This window comes from Petaurus breviceps, unplaced genomic scaffold, assembly GCF_028583685.1.
Source record: "Petaurus breviceps papuanus isolate PSGF00001 unplaced genomic scaffold, PetGlider_PUasm1.0 176, whole genome shotgun sequence".
NCBI lineage: Eukaryota > Metazoa > Chordata > Mammalia > Diprotodontia > Petauridae > Petaurus > Petaurus breviceps.
In genome coordinates this window covers 2,039,246-2,059,624 of record NW_027185771.1, presented here as the reverse complement: position 1 = coordinate 2,059,624, position 20,379 = coordinate 2,039,246, and the positions used below count along the sequence as shown (strand labels likewise).

The following is a 20,379-nucleotide window of genomic DNA, read 5'->3' as shown; positions in this document are numbered from 1 at the left end:
TCCCATTTCTTGAGGTTTTTTGTTCTTTCCAGTTTCATTGCTTTGGCTTATACACTCTCCTATGTCTGAAAATGATCTCCTTTCCATATAATTCAATTTTGGATTGTAAAATATGATTAGTTTTTATAAAATAAGTTGATCTGAGAAATACTATCAGACTTTATTGCTAATTATCAGTTGACACATCAATTTAACACACAGTTTTTGACTGTTGAAAAAACTGAGTCATCAAGCATTTATTAAATGCCTACTATGAGCCATGAACTGTGCTGAGTATTAGGGATTCAAAGGAAAGTGAGAAAAGTTTAGATTCAAAGAAAAATGTGTGTTGGTCACACAAGAATCCCCCATTTAGGAGAGAGAGAGAGACAGAGAGAGAGAGAGAGACAGAGAGAGAGAGAGAGAGAGAGAGAGAGAGAGAGAGAGAGAGAGACAGAGAGAGACACAGAGAGAGAGAGAGACAGAGAGAGAGAGAGAGACAGAGAGAGAGACTGACTCCCTGCTCTCAAGGATCTTACAGTCTAATGGGAGAGAAGCATGAAAAATGCTATGTGCAAAGATGCTATACACAGGATAAATTGGAGATAAAAAGGGAAAGAGTTCGAAGCAAGGTGGATTGGGAAAGTCTCCTTGTACAAGGTAAGACTAAGACTTTATTTAGACCTTAAAGGAATTCAGGGAAGCCAGAAGATGGAGATGGAGCTTGAGAAAGTTCCAGGCTTGGGGGCAGTCAGTGAAAAAGCATGGAATCATACTGCCTTGTGTGAGAAACATTCCAGAGGCCCTTGTCACTGGATCATACAGTGAATAAGATGTAAGAAGACAAGGTCATGGGGCGGCTAGGTGGCACAATGAATAGAGCACCAGCCTTGGAGTTAGGAGGACCTGAATTCAAATTCAGCCTCAGACACTTAACACAAAACTAGCCGTGTGACCTTGGGCAATTCACTTAACCCCAATTGCCCTGTCCTCCCTTCTCCAAAAAGAAAAAAGAAGACAAGGTCAGGTTGTGAAGGGCTTTCAAAGTCATATGGAGGGTATTTGTTGTATTTGATCCCAGAGATCAGATCTGAGAACAAAGCACATGTGTGTGCATGTATCTGTGTGTGTGTGTGTGAATGGATACCACCAATAGTGTTTCAGAATCTTGAAATATTAATCACCTATGATTATATTATTTATAATATATAATTATATGAGGTAATTATTATATATTAATTATTATTAATCATCAATCAACCTATGCACTAGGTAAGAGTAACATGACAGACTGTGTTTCTCTAACATCCATTGGGATCATTAGAAAGATTCTTGATAGAGGTACTATCTGCTTATGTGATTTTGTTGATGGTTTTATTTCTTTTATTTTAAGACCCATTGATATCACCACATTTAAATAGAAACAATCCCTAATTCATAATGTGCTTCTCATGTGTTTCATTTTGATCTTTACAATTACTTATGAAAAGAAAGGCTCATGTTGATTGGTTTTCCACATCATTGGTATTGTGTCTCCTTACAGGTTATGTATGTTGGTCACATAAGAATGCCCCATTTAGGTTGACAAGGAAGGTTGTGGTGTTTTGCGTTCAGCCTCTCAAAGCCCTCTTAATTGTGCAGAAGACAATACTCTCTCTTCAAAACCATCCTAAGTAGACAAATGACATAAGTTGTTCTATATTCAAATCTCGCTTGCATATACCTACTGCCTTCTACCCATTTCTCAAAATCACTCATTTACATTGTCACGATACAAAAGGGCTATTTTTTTTAATATAGTGTAGGGTAACTCTCTCCACCAATGCAGAATCCAACTTGTTAATGCCTGAGTAAATAAGTCTTAGCAAGTTACCTGAGGGATCCAGAGGTTAAATAGCTTGCCCAGGTTTACAGAACCAGTAAATGTCAGAGGAAGAATCTTAAGACCAAGTTCATCCAATATGTCATGCTGCCTCTTTCATTATAATATGACATCCTATATCCACATGGGCAGCACTGTATACTAGATGAAATTTTGTCCCCCATTAAGTTGTTTCTTGAATGGAGAAGATTCCTTAAAGGGAAAAAAAATGGACTTGGTTCCTCAAAATCTTAGGAATGTGGAAGGGTGTGTGTATGTGTGTGTGTGTGTGTGTGTGTGTGTGTGAGCATTAGGGTCTTTGATCTTCTCTGTCTCACTGCTAATTTCAAGCTTGAACTGGTACACACAAACTATTCTATACAATATTAGCTGAATTTTTCTATGTCTTTTTCAGAGACTAAATCAGTCAATAAGCAATTATTAAGTGCTTACTGTGTGCCAGGCAGTGTGCTATGGTGTGACCATTAAATGGAAGAGAGGAAAGCAGTTATGGCTTAACACTTAAGGAAGGCACTGGACTCTTTCTCACTTAGAAGCAGCAGATGGAAGAGGAAAGAGCCCAGGCTTCTGGTTTACTGCACCGTGGTGGGAGAATTATGTTTTAGATGTGCAACGAACTCTAAAGGGAGTCAGGGGACCCATCTTTATGACAAACTAGTGTGATTTGGGGGAATTTTATAATCTCTGGGAGATCCTTTTTCTCCCCTCTTCATCATCTGCTATCACTCAGATGCCTCCTGCACTTTCTCTTCCATCACCCCTGTCTCACATGATGAAGTTGCCTTGTTCCTTACCAAGACTAACCCTTCTACTTGTCGAAGTCATACCACTCTATCCCATTTCCTCCAATAGATTGCCCCCTCTGTTATCCCCACTCTCTTTATTTTCAATATCTCTCTGTCTACCATCTCAGTCTCTACTGCCTGCAAACAAGTTCATTCTGAAAAAAAACAAAAACAAAAACAAAACTCTCACATGATCCTTCCGTCCCTGCTAACTCTTCTATATCTTTTCTTCTCTTTGTGGCTAGACTCCTCAAAAAGGCCAGGTGGTTTGCAATAGATGTCTCCACTTTCTCTCCTCTCTCTCTTCTTAACCCTTTATAATCTAGCTTCTGACCTTAACATTCTACCAAAATGGAAACTGCTCTCAACAAAGTTACCAACGATCAATGTGTACCAGTTCAATGGCAGATCCTTTTCTCTGTCCTCATTCTCTCTGACTCCTCTGCAATCATTGACAAAATTGATCACTCTCTCCTTAATGTTCTCTTCTCCCTAGGTTTTTGGAACACCACTCTATTCTGGTCCTCATCCTATGACTAAAACATCAGTGTCCCTTACGGATCTGTCCTGGACCCACTTCTCTTCTCTTCCCCACTCCTGTCCCTGCCCCTTCTCTTTTCCCTTCCCCTTCTCCTTCTATACTACTTTATTTGGAAGTTCTTGTGGATTTAATTACCATCTCTATGCTGATAATTCTCAAATCTACCTATCCTGCTCAAACCTCTCTGCTAACCTTTATCTTGTATCTCTAAGTGCCTTTCAGGCATCTAAAATTGTATGTCCAGCAGACATCTTCAACTGTCCATCCAATACTAAGTTCATCTTTCCCCATAAACCATACCCTAACTCCTATGTGCCTTACTACCATAAAGGGCAACACCATCCTCCCAGTCCCTCAGGTTCACCATCTGGGAGACATCCTGAATTCCACACACTCCCACTCCCCCCATAATCAAGCCTATTTCCAAGGCCTGATAATCTCACCTTTGGCATATCTTCTGAATATGCTCCCTTCTCTCCTCTGAGACTACCATCTCTCTAGTACAGGCTCTCATCACCTCACACCTAGACTATTGCAATAGCCTACTGGTGGGTCTGCCTACATCCTATCTCTCCCTAATCCAATCCATTCTCCATTCAGACACTAAAATAACCTTCCTAAAACACAGGTCCAACAATGTCACCATTCTCCCTCTCTGTCTGGCATTTAAAGTCCTTCATAACCTAGCTCCCTGTTAACTTTCCAGTCCTCTCACATCTTACTCCCTTACATGTACTCTTTGTTCCAGTAACATTTGGCCTGCTGGTTGTACCACAACCCAGACTCTCTTGGCTCTGGACATTTTCTCTGGTTGTCCCCTCTGCCCGGAGTCCTCTCCTTCCATCTGCTGATCGCCCTGACTTCCTTTAAGTCCCCCGAAAACCCATCTTCTTTAGGAAGCCTTCCCCATCCCTCTTAATTCCAGCACCTTCCCTTTGTTAAGCATTTCCTATTTATCTTGTGTAGAACTGGTGTATTTTTTTTTTTTTTGCATCTTATCTCCCCATTAGATTGTAAGCTCCTTGACTGCAGGGACTATTTTTTGTTTCTTTTTATATCCCTAGCACTTATTACTGCATTGATTGATGGACATAATCTGTGTCCCTTCCTCCCCATTTCTGTGCCTTTTGTTCCCTGCATCATCTGTGCCCTTGGGAAAAATCATGTGAATTGGGTGGTGAGGCAAATTGCCCAATTTTAGGCATGGAGTACACCCAAAAGGTTGGTGATGATAATTCCATGTCACAAGGTCAGTGACAGCTGAGTCTTTGGCAATACCTGAGGTCTTCCCTATCTTCCTGAGTCTGCCTGTGGACAAGGTAGAAGGAAACTGACATTCGAAGTCTCATAGGAATAAAAGGTCTAGGGAAAAAACGTGTGAAAAATGTCATTCCTTTGCTAGAACATATAGGAATACAGGCTTTTGATTTGGAAGGGGCTTGTGAGATTATCCAGTTTACTTCCTTCATTTTACACACAGGGAAATTGAGACCCAGAGACAAGAAATAACTTATCCAAGGTAACAGTCAGCAAATGTCCTAACTGGGATTGAAACTAAGTGTTCTTTGCCCTTCACCATGTTTCTATGAGGAGTGTATTTGAATATAGGGCGGCTAGGTGGCGCTATAGTGAACACAGCACCAGGGCTGGAGTCTTCCTGAGTTCAAATATAGCCTCAGGTACTTCCTAGCTGTGTGACCCTGGGCAAGTCACTTAACCCTGTTTGCCTCAGTTTCTTCATCTGTAAAATGAACTGGAGAAGGAAATGGCAAACCACTCCATTGTCTTTGCCAAGAAAACCCCAAAATGGGGTCATGAAGAGTCAGACACTATCAAACCAGAACATGAAAATATTTGACTATTCCTTTAAAATATCTTATAAAAATTATTTGTGGGGAGGGTAGAGAAAAGAGATATATAAGGACTTCTAAGAGGTGGCATAAAGCTTACTAAAATACATATTCTTGTAAGTTAGCAGCAGTAAGTGACTTACTGAATACTCCCTATACTACAATCATGTTTATTCACAGTGCCAGGTTTGCAGGGAACTTTTAAATGAAGTTTCTCAAATGTATGTTCTCCAACCTGAGTCTCTCCCTGCTCCCACCAATTCCCAGTTGGTTGAAAACAGCCGTTATTTATAGATAATGATTCATTATTTTGGCACCGCAGATATAAGTTGAAGGTATTTGAGTTGCCATCTTGGTTAAATTAAAGTGATATGCATTTTTTAATGCTTTGCAATGCAGTTGCTGTATCATATTGTAGGAATCACTCCTAAATATCAGTCAGTCTTAGCATTCTTTCTAATGTGTGCCAAGTTTGGTTTTTTGTTTTTAGAGGCAGTATTATTAAGGGGAAACAATTATAGGTGGTCACAGTGTGGTTGCTGCCAAACTTTTTGCAGAGTCAGATCTCTTCAATTACTGATGGAAATAGTCTCCAACTTTTCATTGCTGGAGAAGGGAAGAGAGAATGGTTTTTATGCATTTTATGAAATGAGAAACAATAAACCATTTTCATGTTTCATTGTTACCTACCAAGAGTAGTCTTCAGAAGACTGTTTGTAAAACTGTGGATGCAGGAAAGTTGATTTACCCTTTGGAATTTCCCATGATCTCTTCCTCCTTATGTAATAGGGGGCTGGTGCCAGCGGGTCTTTCCACATGGAGAAGCTGAGGAAATTGCTCCTGGGAAGAGAATGGTGACATATAAGGGAAGCGACTTGGGAAGAGTGTGGAGCATATGTGGACATCCTACAACTGGTTCCAGTCTGCTAACCATGTGTTGACAAGGAGGTCATCCCATGAGTTCTTTGCTTACACCAGACTCACATTCCACATGCTCCTTGCTACTGGTCTATAGAAATGCCCATATCCACTGAAGTTCAGTAGATTGTAAGCTTCTGGAGGGCAGGGATTATTTAATTTGTGTGTGTGAGCTTATGTGTTATTGAGTTGAAATAATTCCACATTCAAGTTGATACATTTGCTGTCCCTAAAAGCTCCTACTGTCAGGAACTATTTTCAGGAAGGAATTATCTTGTGACCTTGAAGATTGTTTTGAATAAGAATTTGTTGGTCTAGGTTTTTAGTATGCAAAATTTGGACATGATTTTTACAGTCTTTTAACCCTAACCCTATTAAACTTTAACACGTGTGAACCATATTGAGAGGCAGGGTGCGATAGTGAAGAGAGTGCTGTTTTTGGAATCAGGAAGGCCTGCCTCATATACTTACTTGCTGGGTGACTCTGGGCAAGTCATTCAACTTCTCTGATTTTAATTTTCCCCATCTGTAAAATGGGGATAATAATAACAGCCATTTTCCAGGGTTATTCCTGAGGATCAAATAAAATGACATAATAGATATAAAGAGTTTTGCAAACTTTTGATTACTATGTGAGTTACCATGGACTGATATTTTGTCCATCATTCCTATGAGCCCTCCATTGCTAAATAATCTTCCAGATCTATGTGTATCAAAATATTTTATCTGAAGAAATATTCCCTTACTATTACCCAAAGCAGTACTTATCTGTCTCCTCCTATACCCAGCCACAGACCAATCAGCTAGCTCCCTGGAGAAGACTGTTGTCTAGATTTTGGGGGAGAGATGACGAAATCTTGTAGAAGTTGGAGGAGGGGCACTAGAGCTGTAGAGAAATGTCTTGGGTTGGGGGCAGTGTTATCACCTTTCCCTCAGGAATCCATCACTTAACAAGACTTTATTAAGTGTCTGCTATGTTCCAGGCACTGTGCTAGGTTAGCCAAGTCAGAAAACACTTATTATGTACCTGTTATGTTCCAGGTAAGCTCTGAGGATATAAATACAAACAAAAAGATAGTTCTTGTCTTCAGGGAGTTTGCATTCTAATGGAGGAAGACATCACATAAAAAGGGGCTGAATAGCTGGGGAGGGACTGGGGAGGGAAGATTCCCATGGGGACACATGGAGGAGAATTCTGGACATATAAAGACAGGTTGTGAAGGTTTTAAATGACTATCAGAAGAGCTTGTATTTTATTCTAGAAGCAGTAAGAAATCAATGGTACCATGCGGGGAGGGGGAAGAGAGGAAGGGAGAGAAAATTTGAAACTCAAGGGATTGTGGAACTGAATGTTGTATACTAAAAGTAAATAAATAAAGAAATGTTTTTAAAAAGTCACTGGTACTTCTTGAACAGTCAAGTCACAAACATTTATTAAGCACCTACTGTGTGCCAGGAACTGTGCCAAGGAGAGTGACCGAGCTATGCTTTAGAAAGGGTATTTTGGTGGCAGGGTGGAGAGTTACTGGAGAAAGGAGAGACTGGAAGCTAATTAGGCTAATTAGGAGTCATAGCAGTAGTTCAGGCCAGAGGTGATAAGTACCTGATCCAAGATGGTGGCTATGTGAATGGAGAGAAGGGGAGAGATACAAGACATGTAGAGGTGGAATCAAGAAGACGTGGAGATTCATTGAATATGAGGGATTAGGGGGAATCAGGAGCAGAGGAATAACTCCAAGGGAAGATTTTTTTCCCCCCTTAAATACCAGCAAATTCTACATAAATACATATCCAGTCCTAGGTTTTCTTGTGCATTCCAGTCCTATATGACTAACTTCCTTTTAGATATAATAAAATTACAGTAATAGTAACTAGTATTCACTTAGTATGTTAAAGTTTGCGAAGTATTTTATGAGTATTTTCTCACTTATTTTTGCAACAACAGTAGGAGGCAGGAACTATTATTATCCCCATTTTATGGATGAGGAAACAGATAGAAGTGATTTGTCCAGGGTCATATAGCTACAGGTGTCTAAGACTGGATTTGAATTCAGGTCTTTTTTACTTCAGAGGTAGCTAGTTGGCTCAGTGGACAGAGTGCTGGGTCTGGAAGACCTGAATTCAAATCTAGCTTCAGCTGTGTGACCCTTGGCAAGTCATTTAACCTCTCCCTTAATCCACTGGAGAAGGAAATGGAAAACCATTCCAGTATCTTTGCCAAGAAAACCCCATGAACAGCACCTGTGTGCTATGATCCAAGGGGTCTTGAAGAATTGGATGCAACAGAATCATTTTCTGACTTCAGATTAAGGACTCTATCTACTGTTCCACTTGGCTGCCTCATCTTGATCTAGATGTCCTGTAGGTATCTCAAATGCAGGATATCTAAAATAGAATTATCTTCCCCCTCCTCACCTCACCTCTGGTCTAAGCTACCCTGTTACTGTTAAGGGTGTCACCACATTACCGGTCACCCAGATTCATAATCTTATCATCCTTGACCCCTCCCTCTCACTCACTCACGTCACATCCAATCTGTTGCCTTATCTTTTCATTTCTACCGGATTCTCCACTCATAGTTGCCACCCTAGTTTAATTCATTATCACTTTCCTGTACTATCACAATAGTCTTCTAATTAATCTCCCTGCTTCAGTTCTCTCTAATTCATCCTTCACTCAGCTGCCAAAGTGATTGTCCTGAAGGATAGGTCTACCTATACCACCTCTCCACCCTTTTAACCTCATTCAGTCTCAATTTCCTCACCTGTAAAATGGGAACAATAATAGCACCCATTTCACAGGGTTGCTGTGAACATCAAATGAGATATTAAAGTGCTTTGCAAACCTTAAAGTGCTACATGAATGCTGTATTATTATTATTATTGCTATTGTTATTGTTATTCTCCTCTTACGTTCTAAGCAAACTGGACTACTATTTCCCAAACTGCATTTGTTTTCTTCTGCTTCCCTGAATTTGTGCAAGTTATTCACTATCTCTGGAATGTTTGTCTTCCTCATCTAAACCTGTCAAAATCCTTTTTTTCTTAAAGATTCACCTTTGATTTCACCACCTGCTTCTGAGAGTCAGTTTGGTACACTGAAAGGAACAATATGTTGTGATGAGAGGACCTGGCCATTTCCTACTTGTGTGACCCTTGGGTAAGTCTTTTAACTTTTTTGTTTCTCCTTCAGTAAAATGTGGAGGTTGATTCAGATGTTTTAAAGTCTCCCAAAGCCCTGGATCTATGGTGCTATGGTCCTCTACAAAGCCTTCTCTGATGACCATAATTAGAGGCGTTTTCTTCCTCCTCAGATTCTCCCTAAACACTTTGCCTAGATTTCCTCCTTTTTATCCCTATAACATTCTACCTTTGTCATCTATTTAGCTGTATACACATCAAATCCCCTTTATTGGACTTCAAGTTCTTTGAGGGCAGGGATTATGTCACTATTCAATTTTGTGTCCTAAGCATATAGCCTCCACCTCCAGTTTAAAGGGGAGGGACATTTCCTCATTTCCCAACCAGCTGTACTCATTTTCCACTTCTTTAACTTTTCTGTCTTTACTCATTTTGACTTTTTCAACTGGACTCTTTATGGACTTTTAAACTTCTTCACTATACCCCTGTGCTGGGTTTCTACTCCTTCTTCTTCAGCCTTCTTTTCTGTATAGTCTTCCCTTATTAGACTGTCTTCCTTTTTCATATTTGTGTCTTAGTTCTTAGCTCAGTGCCTGGTCCATAAATGTTTAATTGACTATTGACTATAACTGTCTAAGGCATCAATTCCATTTTTTTCTAATATATGATGTGATCCTTTATATCTTTGTCAATTATAAGATGGAACCAGTCTGTTGGGTATATGGTGTGAGATGTTTATTTAATTCTAATTTCTGCCAGAGTGCTTTCCAATATTTCCAGCAGTTTTTGTCAAAAAGTGAGTCCTTAACCTACTATTTTGTGAATCTGAGTTTGTCAAAACTCTATTTTAGGGTGTTCAGTTGGATATTGTCTACCTAGTGTATTCCATTGATAATTTTTCTATTTTAAAAAACAGTATGAAATTATTTAGATGCTCCTGTTTTGTAGTATGGCTTGGTCAGACATCGAGAACACTGTTCTGGACTATTGCCCATCATATTGATTTTTGTCTTGCCACTGGACTTGACTCTGGAAGAGAGACTGAAGACTTTGTGCAACTGCCTCACTGAAATCCAATTTGCTCAAGTCAAGATATCACCCTTATGATGTCACTGGTCTTAGAAAATGAAGGAGGAACAACAATAGTTTGATATCTGGTATCACTAGGGCCCCCTTTCCTATACATTTTGTTCAATTTCTTCCCTTGAGATGCTGACCTTTTGTTTCCAAAGATAAATTTTGTTATACTTTTATCCTGTTCTATAAAGTTACCTGTTTGTAGTTTGATTGGCATGACACTGAATTGATAAGTTCATTTAGCTAGTGTTATCATTTTTATATTAGAATGTCTCAAAATTGTGAGTGATCTTTGTCATTCTTTATTTCTGAAAAATGTTTTGTAATTGCATTCATATAATTCTTGTATGTATCTTTTGGAAAGTGGAACTATCTTATATTCTATAGCACTTTAAAATGGATTTTCTTTTTCTACCTCTTCTAGGTTTTGCTGATTATGTATATAAAGAATGATGATTTGTCATTTTATTCTACACACTGCTACTTTGCTGAAATTACTGATTCTATGGAAATTTAGTAGAATCTTCAGGGTTCTTTAAGTAAACCATTGTATCATCTATAAAAAGTGATCATTTTGTCTTTGCTTTTTTGCCTGTGCTTATTCTCTCAAATTCTTTCTCTTATCTTATTCGTATAGTTTCTTCAAGAACCAAATCATATAATATTGGCAAAAATAGACAGCTTTCCCTTATTCCTAATCTGATTGGACTGTCTTCTAGGCTTTCTGTACTACAAATGATGTTTGCTCTTGAACTTAGAGATACTGTTTACCATATCAAGGAAAGTTTCCTTTGTTTTCTAATTTTTTTTGACATAAAAAGGTCATACATTTTGTTAATAGCTTTTCCTTCACTGAAATAGTCATGTGATTTTAATGTTTTTGTTATTAATATGACCTATTATGTTTAAGTTTTCTTAATATTGAGCCATTTTTTAAATATGTGGCTGTAATGTCTTTGCTAATATCCAGTAATTTTTCTATCTATTTTCATGAGAGATATTTATCAATTTTCTTTCTCTGACTCATTTCTCCCTGTTTAGGTATCAATACTATGTCACAAAAGAATTCTGGTCTTTTTTTTCCTTTGGAAGTTCATTTGTTCCCCTACAACTTCAGGAATTTAATATCTTTCCCTTGAGATTAGGTTATTATTCTCTATTTGCTTTTCTGATAATCTCTGTATTTCATATTTTGAAAGTATGCATCTATTTTATTTAAATTATCATGTTTACTGGCATGTTTACTTTTTTTTAAAAAGCACATAATCCCTGTGAATTTGCCTGAGTCTTTAGAGAATAAATGATTTTTCCAAAACCATTCAGCCAGCATGTGTCAAAGGCAGGATGAACTTTAACTTTTTTTTTTTGAAATTGAATGTCATGTTGACTTTATTTTATTTATTTTTATTTTTTAGCTGTTTATTTACATCATTCATTTCCACAAGATTTTGAGTTACAAAATTTCTCCCCATTTTTTCTCTACCCACCAAAATAGCAATCTCACTGTATACACTCTCCTCCAATCTGCTCTCTCCCCTATCTTCTACGATGCCCCCTCCAACTTTCCAGTAGGGCACTGTGGATCTCTGTGCCCCAGTGCCTATATATCTTATTTTCCAGTTACAAGTAAAATAATATTAAAAATAGTATATATATATATGTATATTTTAAACATTTGATTTTAAAACTTTGAATTCCAGATTCATTTGCTTCCTCCCTTGTCACCCACCTTTACTGGGAAGATAAGCAATTCAGTATAGGTTGTACATGTGTAGTTATGCAAAACATTTCCAGAGTGGATATATTGTAAAAGACTGACTATATTTTCCTCCCTCCTATCCCACCTCCCACTTGTGCTATTCTCTACTTTGATCCTGTCCCTTCTCAAAAGTGGGTGCTTCAAACTTCCCTCCCCGCTAGCCTGCCCTCCCTTCCATCATCCCCCCCTCTCATCCCATTCTCCCCTACTCTCCTGTAGGGTGATATACCCTATTTAGTGTGTATGTCATTCCCTCCCTAAGCCAAATTCAATGAGAATAAGGTTGACCCATTCCCTTTTGCCTTCCTGTTCTTCCCCTCCATAGTAACAATTTTCCCTTTCCTCTTTTATATGAGATAGTTTACCCCATTCTGTCTCTCCCCATCTCCTCTCATTATATTCCTCTCTCACTTCTTAACTTTACCTTTTAAGTATCATCCCTTCCTATTAAATTGGTCCTGTTTTGTCTACCTATGTATATCTGTACACATATATTCACACATTCACATATGTATTCAAATACCCATATACCCTCCTATATAGACATATATATGTATGTATATATATATGTATATATATTTTGATTCTCTTCAACTATTCTCATACTGAGAAAAGTTTCATAAGTTATAATTATCATTTTTCCATGTAGGGATGTAAATAGTTCAACTTTGATAAGTTCCTTATGATTTCTTTTCCCTGTTTACCTTCTCATGCTTCTCTTGCTTCTTGTATCTGAATGTCAAATTTTCTATTCAACTCTGGTTTTTTCATCAAGAATGCTTGAAAATTCTCTATTCCGCTGAATTACCATATTTTCCCCTGAAACATGATACTCAGTTTTGTTGGGTAGGTGATTCTTGGTTTTAATCCCAGCTCCTTTGACCTCTGGAATATCATATTCCAAGCCCTTCAATCCCTCAGTGTAGAAGCTTCCAGGTCCTGAGTTATCCTGATTGTGTTTCCACAATATTGAAATTGTTTCTTCCTGGCTGCTTGTAATATTTTTTCCTTGATCTGGGAACTCTGGAACCTGGCTATAATATTCCTAGGAGTTTTCTTTTTGGGATCTTTTTCAGGAGGTGATTGGTAGGCTCTTTCAACCTCTATTTTGCCCTCTGGTTCTAAAACATCAGGGCAATTTTCCTTGAGAATTTCTTGAAGGATGATTTCTAGGTTCTTTTTTTGATCATGGCTTTCAGGCAGTCCAATAATTTTAAAATTATCTCTCCTGGATCTATTTTCCAGGTCAGTGGTTTTTTCAATGAGATATTTTTTTACATTGCCTTCTATTTTTTCATTTGTTTGGATCTGTTTAATAGTATGTTGATTTCTCATAAAGTCACTAGCTTCCATTTGCTCCAATCTAATTCTGAAGGAATGATTTTCTTCAGTGAGCTTTTGAGATTCTTTTTCCATTTGGCAAATTTGACTTTTTAAGGCATTCTTCTCCTCATTACCTTTTTGAGCCTCTTTTGCCATTTGAGTTAGTCTATTTTTTAAGATGTTATTTTCTTTGGTCAGTTTGTTGACTCTCATTTCATAATTTTCTTGCATTGTTCTCATTTCTCTTCCCAATTTTTCCTCCACTTCTCTTATTTGATTTTCAAAATCCTTTTTAAGCTCTTCTATAGCCTGTAACCAGCTCATATTTTTCTTAGAAGCTTTTGGTGCAGGAGTTCTGACTGTACTGTCTTTCTCCTGTTCCATGCTTTGATCCTTTTTGTCCCCAAAATAGGAATATAAAGTTGGGTTGCTCTGTTTGATTTGCTTCCTTTTCCTGCTCATGTTGCCACTCAATTACTTGACTTTTGGGCTTTTTGACACAATAGAATTCTGCTACCAGAAATGGGGACTTTATCCCAAATGCTGGGGTTTTTGCAGCTGCCGAAGGTATTAGTTGGGTTCCCTCTCTGAAGCCTCCACACACTTGGCAACCTAGTCACACAACCTAGGATTTCCACCAATCCAGATCCAAGCAGGTTAAAGCAAGAGCGATTACCCCTCAGACTGGTCACTTGGTCCTCCTACAATCTGCAGACCAGGAGCTGAAGCTGCCACGTGGCAGTGGCTGCACTGCTGCTGTGTCTCAGCCGCTTCTCTCCCTGGGGGTAAAGGCCGACCACACTCCTGAACTACTGGATTCCAAAGTTTACACTGCAGTGACTTCTCACTTTGTCCTTAGCATCTATGGGTTGATAATCCTGGAAATCACCACAGCTGCTGGCGATCTGAAGTCCCTCCAGCTGGTGGCTGTTCAGGCCCGCCCTGAGGCTAAAACCTCTGGCTCAGCTCCCAGAGCACTGTGTTGGCTACTTCCTGCCGGCCTTCCAAGCTGTTCTCAGCAGGAGGTTAGCTTCTCTATCATTTTGTGGGTTCTGTAGCTCCAAAGTTTGTTCAGCATCACCTTTTATATGAATTGGAGGAGGTGGAAGCCTGAGCCCTGAGGAATTCCTGTTTCTACTCTGCCATCTTGACTCTGCCCCGATGGACTTTAACTTGATTGTCTTGGCTCAAAGGCCAGCTTTCTGCTTATTATACTATACTGATTCTCAATTCAATAATAAGTTTTGTTCCAGTTCCTCATTTTAATTGTATGTTTTAATAATTCCTCATTTTAATTGTATGTATTTATGTGTATTGTATGCATATGTATGTATTTATTTGCAACAATCTCTAATAATTTCCTTCATTTGCTCTTAATTTATTATAAAATTTTCTTATTGGCATCTTTTTTCTCTTTATTTCGTCAGAGTAAGTAATGGTTTGTCTAACTTATTAGTCTCTTCTCACCCCCCCCCTCAAAACCCCCTTTTCTTTTAATTTTATTTATGATTTAAAAGGGTTTTTTTGTTTTTGAATTTTTTTCATCTTGGATTTTCAGAATTTCTATTTTTCATGTCTAATTTTTAAAAAAAATTGTTGCTTTTCTAGTTTTTTATTTTAGTTGCCAAATTCATTCATCTGTCTTATCTTTCATTAATGAGAGTGTTTAGAGGTATAAATCTGTCTCTCAAAACTACTTTGGCCACATTTTAAAAGATTAGTTTAATATGCTTTTTCTTCGTATCATTCTCTAATGAATTTATCTATTGTTTCATTGATTTCTTAATGTCAAATATTTTCTTCAGAGAACCTTTTTAATCATAAATTCTTATTGAATTTTAATGCATTGTGATCAATAAATACTATTTCTGCTTTTCTGCTTTTGTTTAGAACATTAATTTTTAAAAGTTACCATAGATTGTCTAGAAACATGTATATTCTTTCCATTCTCATTCCTTAGTCACAAGAGATCTAGCATAGATAAATTTTCAGATATTCTCTTTAGGTCCTTAACTTTTTTTTATGTTTTTGTTTGATTTATCTGGGTTTCTAAGAGGATGAAGTTGAGACCCTCAACTATTGTAGTTTTGTTATTTCTCCCTGTAATTCATGTAATTTTAAAAATTCAGGTACTTAGATGTTTTATACCAGCAAGTGCATATATACAGATGTATATATAAAATATTGGTATTATTTCATTATCTATGGTGCTTCAAGAATAAGTCAGTTTCCCTACATATCTCTTTTAACCATTATTTTTGTTGTTGTCTTATGTGAGAGCATGGTTGATAACCATATTTTAAAAAAAATTGCCCAATGTAGGAATAAGGATAGGGACTGAACCTGTGATTTCATTGGTATAAAAAATACCCAAGAGAGCCTTATACTGATGCAGCTTGAGACTTTCTTTAAAAACACCTAATCCCTGTGAATTTGCCTGAATCTTTAGAGAATAAATGATTTGTCCAAGACCATTCTGCCAGCATGTATCAAAGGCAGGATGGACTTTAATTTAATCTTCTTGGTTCAAAGGCCAGCTTTCTATTTATTATACCATACTGATTCTCAATTAAATAAAAAGTTTTGCTCCAGTTCCTCATTTTAATTGTATTTATTTATATGTATTGTATGTATATGTATGCATATTGTATGTCTTTTGTGTATATTTAATTGTGTGAATGTGTCTGAAGTGTATTTCTTGTAAATGACATATTAAATTCTACTTTATCATTTATTCTTCTTTATCTCTCCTCATCATGAGTGAGTTTATGCCATTTATGTTCATATTATAATTGTTAATTTTCTGTTTACCTTTTTCCCTCCAAGTTCCCTTTTTACAAAGAAGGAGGTGGGAAAAGAGAAGAAATCTGATAAGCACTAGCAATCTAGAATTGAAGTAATTTTTCTTCCTACTGCCTATTTCTGATTCTTGTACTTTCTTTCCTCTTTCATGAACCTTATGATTAACTCTTTAAAACTGAAGTTTGTTTTATGACTATTGCATCTTTGTCTTTCTCTCTTACAATTCCCTATCCTTTCTCTGTGTCTACCTGTGGCTTAGTTGAGTTTAAGGCATAATACTTCTTCACTGAATTATTTGTGTGTGCTTATCCTCTTTAATTCAGTTCACATTTGAGATCATGGAGCTATCTAATACTCTCAGTCCTTCCTCCATGTTTTTAAATGCTTATTTGAATACCACATGTATACAAAATTATTCCTCTCCCTTTCTTCCTTTCCCACTTCTTCTATGGTTCATTTCTTTTTTCCTCCCCTTTCTTTCCCCTCTTAAAACCAATAAAGCAGGCTTCCCCAACCCTATGCTTATTCTATTTAATGCCCTCTGTGGCCCCTGAGGACCTTGGGCATCTGAAGGTACACTTGTCTCTTTTAAACCATTAGAATATAAGCATTATATTATCAGTCAGCCCCTCCTAAGTGTTCAATTATATTTACCTTTTAAGGTTTCTTTTGACTTCTTTGTTTATATTTCTGCTGACTTCTTTAATTTCAACAGGAATACTTGAAAATTTTCTAATCTATTAAAAATCTATCTCTCCCCCCATAGGATTATTCTCAATGTTGAAAGATAAATAATTCTCGGTTATAAACATTTGTACATTTTGGAACATTATATTACAGGCTCTCCTTTTCTTTTAACTGGATGCTTCCATGTCTTTCATGATTATATTTCCTTTGTACTTAAATTCTTTATTTCTGGCTTTCTGACAGAGTTTTTCTTTAACCAGGATGTTCTGAATCTTACCTATGGCATTTCTTGTTTTAATTTTAGAATTTCTTTTGGTAGGTAACTGATGGATTATTTCTATTTTCACTTTGCCCTCTGGTTCTAAAATATCTGGGCAATTTTCTTCTATGATTTATTTAACTATAGTATTTGAGGTTAATTTTTTTATTTGTTTGTTTGTGGTTTTAAGGGACTCCTGTGATTCTAAACTTATGTCACCCTGACTTATTTTCTAGGTCAATTGATTTTAAGAGTAGGTGCTTTACATTTTCTTCCATTTTTTCAAGCTTTTACTTTGTTTTAAAACTTATTTTCTCATAGCCTCTATATTTATTTTTCTCTTTTCTCTTTTTTAGAGAATCTACTATTAAAGTTTCCCATTTTTTCTTCTAAGATTTCTTTGATTATTTATTCTATTTCTAACTTTTCTCCCAAAGTCTAACTTTATTTATCATTTCATTTAAAAAATTTCTTACTTTGTTTCTTTCTACCACTCTTACAGTCCTTGTGACCAAATCTTTTATTTTTCAGAGGCTCTACTTTTAGTTGTTTTGCAGTTATTTCTGGGTTACCTCTTAGGCTTTTTTTTTTTTTTAACCCATAGCGTTTCTTAATTGTATTTTGTGTTTTCTTCTTTTTACTCATTTTCAGACACCATTCCTGATTTGAAAATTTGTGCTCTGGCTAGTCCCCTTTGTTACTCTGGTAGGGGTTTGGGAGAGTCATATCCCCTCTGTAAGTCTGCATGCCATTGCTACTTCTGATATGTATGTAGTGACTTCTACTATGTCCCAACCTTTTGTCTCAGTCTCCTTGTGGTTCATTGTAGGTTCTTGCCTTGCTTGGTCTCTTTCTTCTTCCCTATGACTAATCCTCATTTTGAACTTTGTTCCGACTTTTGCTATGACCCAAACAGCAGAGAATGTTGGAGGGGGATATTGGTGATCAAGTTGGTTTCAAGCTTTGTGTAGCCCCCCTGGCACTAAGATGCTGAGTTTTTTTTTTCTGTGACTCAGTAATCAAATAAATGTATGGTTGGGTCCCATCTCTCTGTGCAATGACTTGCTTATGTTCTGGTGAGGTGCCTGATTATTGGAGTTGGTGCAAGACCCCTGTTCAAAGGCTGGCATCAGGTTCCTTTGCTGGTTCTCTTTGATTCTTCTATCAGAATCTCCCTCTTTATCCCCTTCCTCTATGTCCTGCTTCCTGTTTATTTTCAGGTAGGTTCTAGGAGTTCAGAGTCCATGTTACTTTTTTCCTAGCTTGATCCCTTTCCTCACCTCTTGATTTACACACCTTGCCTGGTGGTGCCTCTACTTTCATCCATAGGAAGATAGCCTGATCATCTTTTTGGGAAAGTTTGTACTGGATAGAAGAGTTTGCTAATCCTTCTTTGTGACAGGTCTCCCTAGAGCTCTTTTCAGATATATTTACTGGAGTTTGTATGGAAGAGCTGGGCTTCTCCATGACCTTTCATCTTGTCACCATCTTGTCAGCAGCCTTCTTTGTATCTTCTAATCATTTAAGTTATGATGAATGAAATTGTTTCTCTATTCTCCCTTGTCTACCAACCCTCCAAACTTCTTCTACCCTGAAAACAAAACAAAATGCTTTCCTTTAACTTGACTGTTCTCAAGATTACTTAATTCTTTTGGTTGCTAAAATTCTGAAAAGGAATCTATGCTAATATCTCTACTTTCTCACTACCCATTCAATTTGCAAACCCCTACTATTTGGCTCTTGTCCCTACTGCTCTTATTAAGACAATTTTCTCCCCAAAGTAGTGAGTAACCTTTCAGTGGTCAAATTTCCTAGTATTTTCTCAGACTTCATTCTCCTTGATCTTTTTTTCTCTCGCTTTTTGGAGGGGGAAATTGGGGTTAAGTGACTTGTCCAAGGTCACCTGGCCAGTAAGTGTTAAGTGTCTGAGGTCTGATTTGAACACAGGTCCTCCAGACTCCAGGGCCAGTGCTCTATTCACCTAGCTGCACCATCCTTGATCTTTTAACAGTAACATTTGCCAGTGCCAAGGATTGCTTCTTTCTTACTACTCTTTGCTTCCTTTGCTTCTATGATCTGGCTTTTCTCCTGATTCTCCTCTGACCACACTCTGTTCTGTCTAGTATACTTTACTGATTTTTCTCTGGACGACTAATTATGGGCTTCCCCAAGGCTCCTTCCTTGTCTTTTTTCTCTGCTTTACTTTTTTCCCTGGTGCTTTTATGCACTCTCACGGCTTTAATTAACATTTCAATTGTCTACTCTTTTAAGTATCATTTCCATTATCTATCTCCAGTCCCACACTGTTCCTGGTCTGATCTTCCATCTTGTATTTCTAGTTGCTTACTGAGCATCTTCACTAACATTTCTTACTGAAAACTCAAGCCTTAAACTGAATACAACCACCATCCCCCTAAAACCTGCTCCTCCCAAATTCCTTGATTTAGTTGAAACAGGGAAGTTAGCCAAGCTTGAAATATCAGTCATCCTTAACTCTTCTCTCTCCTCCTCACTCTATCTCTGCTATATAGTTCAAATCTTTCTTCCCTTTCCCACCCCACCCTTCACCTTCACCGCTATATTTCAGGCTTTATTATCTGAGCTAGGATTGAAATGGACAAGACAGTAGTCTCTTAATAGGATATTTGTCTTCAGTTTCTTCCTGTTCCAATCTATCCTTCACACTGTTACCAAAATAATCTTCTTTATTATTCTTTATAATTTATTTAGTTATTATTCTTCATGCTTCATTCTCCTACTAAAAAATAGGAGTTCCTCATAGCATAGCAGTTAAAATATCAACCCATTACTATGGCACAATGCCTAAATGTAACAGAGATATCCTATAGATTGTGAGATCCCTGTAATAGAATGTAAAATTAATGAGATCCTGGATTGTGTCTTACATAACTATCAATCTATTCCAGTTCTCTGCACACAGTAGGTGTTTCGTAAATATTTGTTGAATAAATGAAAGGAATATTACATAATTATTTTGGTGTATATTTTATTCATTGAATCGATTGTAAACTCTTTAAGGGTGGGGACTGTGTCACTTTTCATTTTTGTACCACTATCCTTTGCACAAAGTAAGTACTTAAATTATTTGTTAAATTTTAAAAAATGCATTTGGATTTCCTGTTTTTTAAAAATTACTACATTGAGAATTTAAAAAAAATGAATGCATAATTGGGCAGAGAGATAATTGTGGATGACATTTCAGAAACTGATGGATATTTCATTGAAGGTTTTAAAAAATTAATTGGGCAGTTAGGTGGTACAGTGGATAGAGAGCCAGGACTAGAGTCAGGAAGACTTGATTTCAAAATCTGGCCTCAGATACACAGATACTGTGTGACCTTGGACAAGTCACTTAA

The 20,379-nt window shown here is 37.3% G+C and overlaps 1 long non-coding RNA gene across 1 annotated transcript in view; it reads left to right on the top strand.

The window, feature by feature from the left end:
• The window catches only part of LOC138159258 (uncharacterized), a 1,259,001-nt gene that overhangs the window by 257,054 nt on the left and 981,568 nt on the right, over nucleotides 1-20,379 (top strand). The window contains exon 3 of the long non-coding RNA XR_011167854.1: nucleotides 9,006-9,114. This is a non-coding gene — a long non-coding RNA (uncharacterized lncRNA). The remainder of the gene's footprint in view (nucleotides 1-9,005; nucleotides 9,115-20,379) is intronic.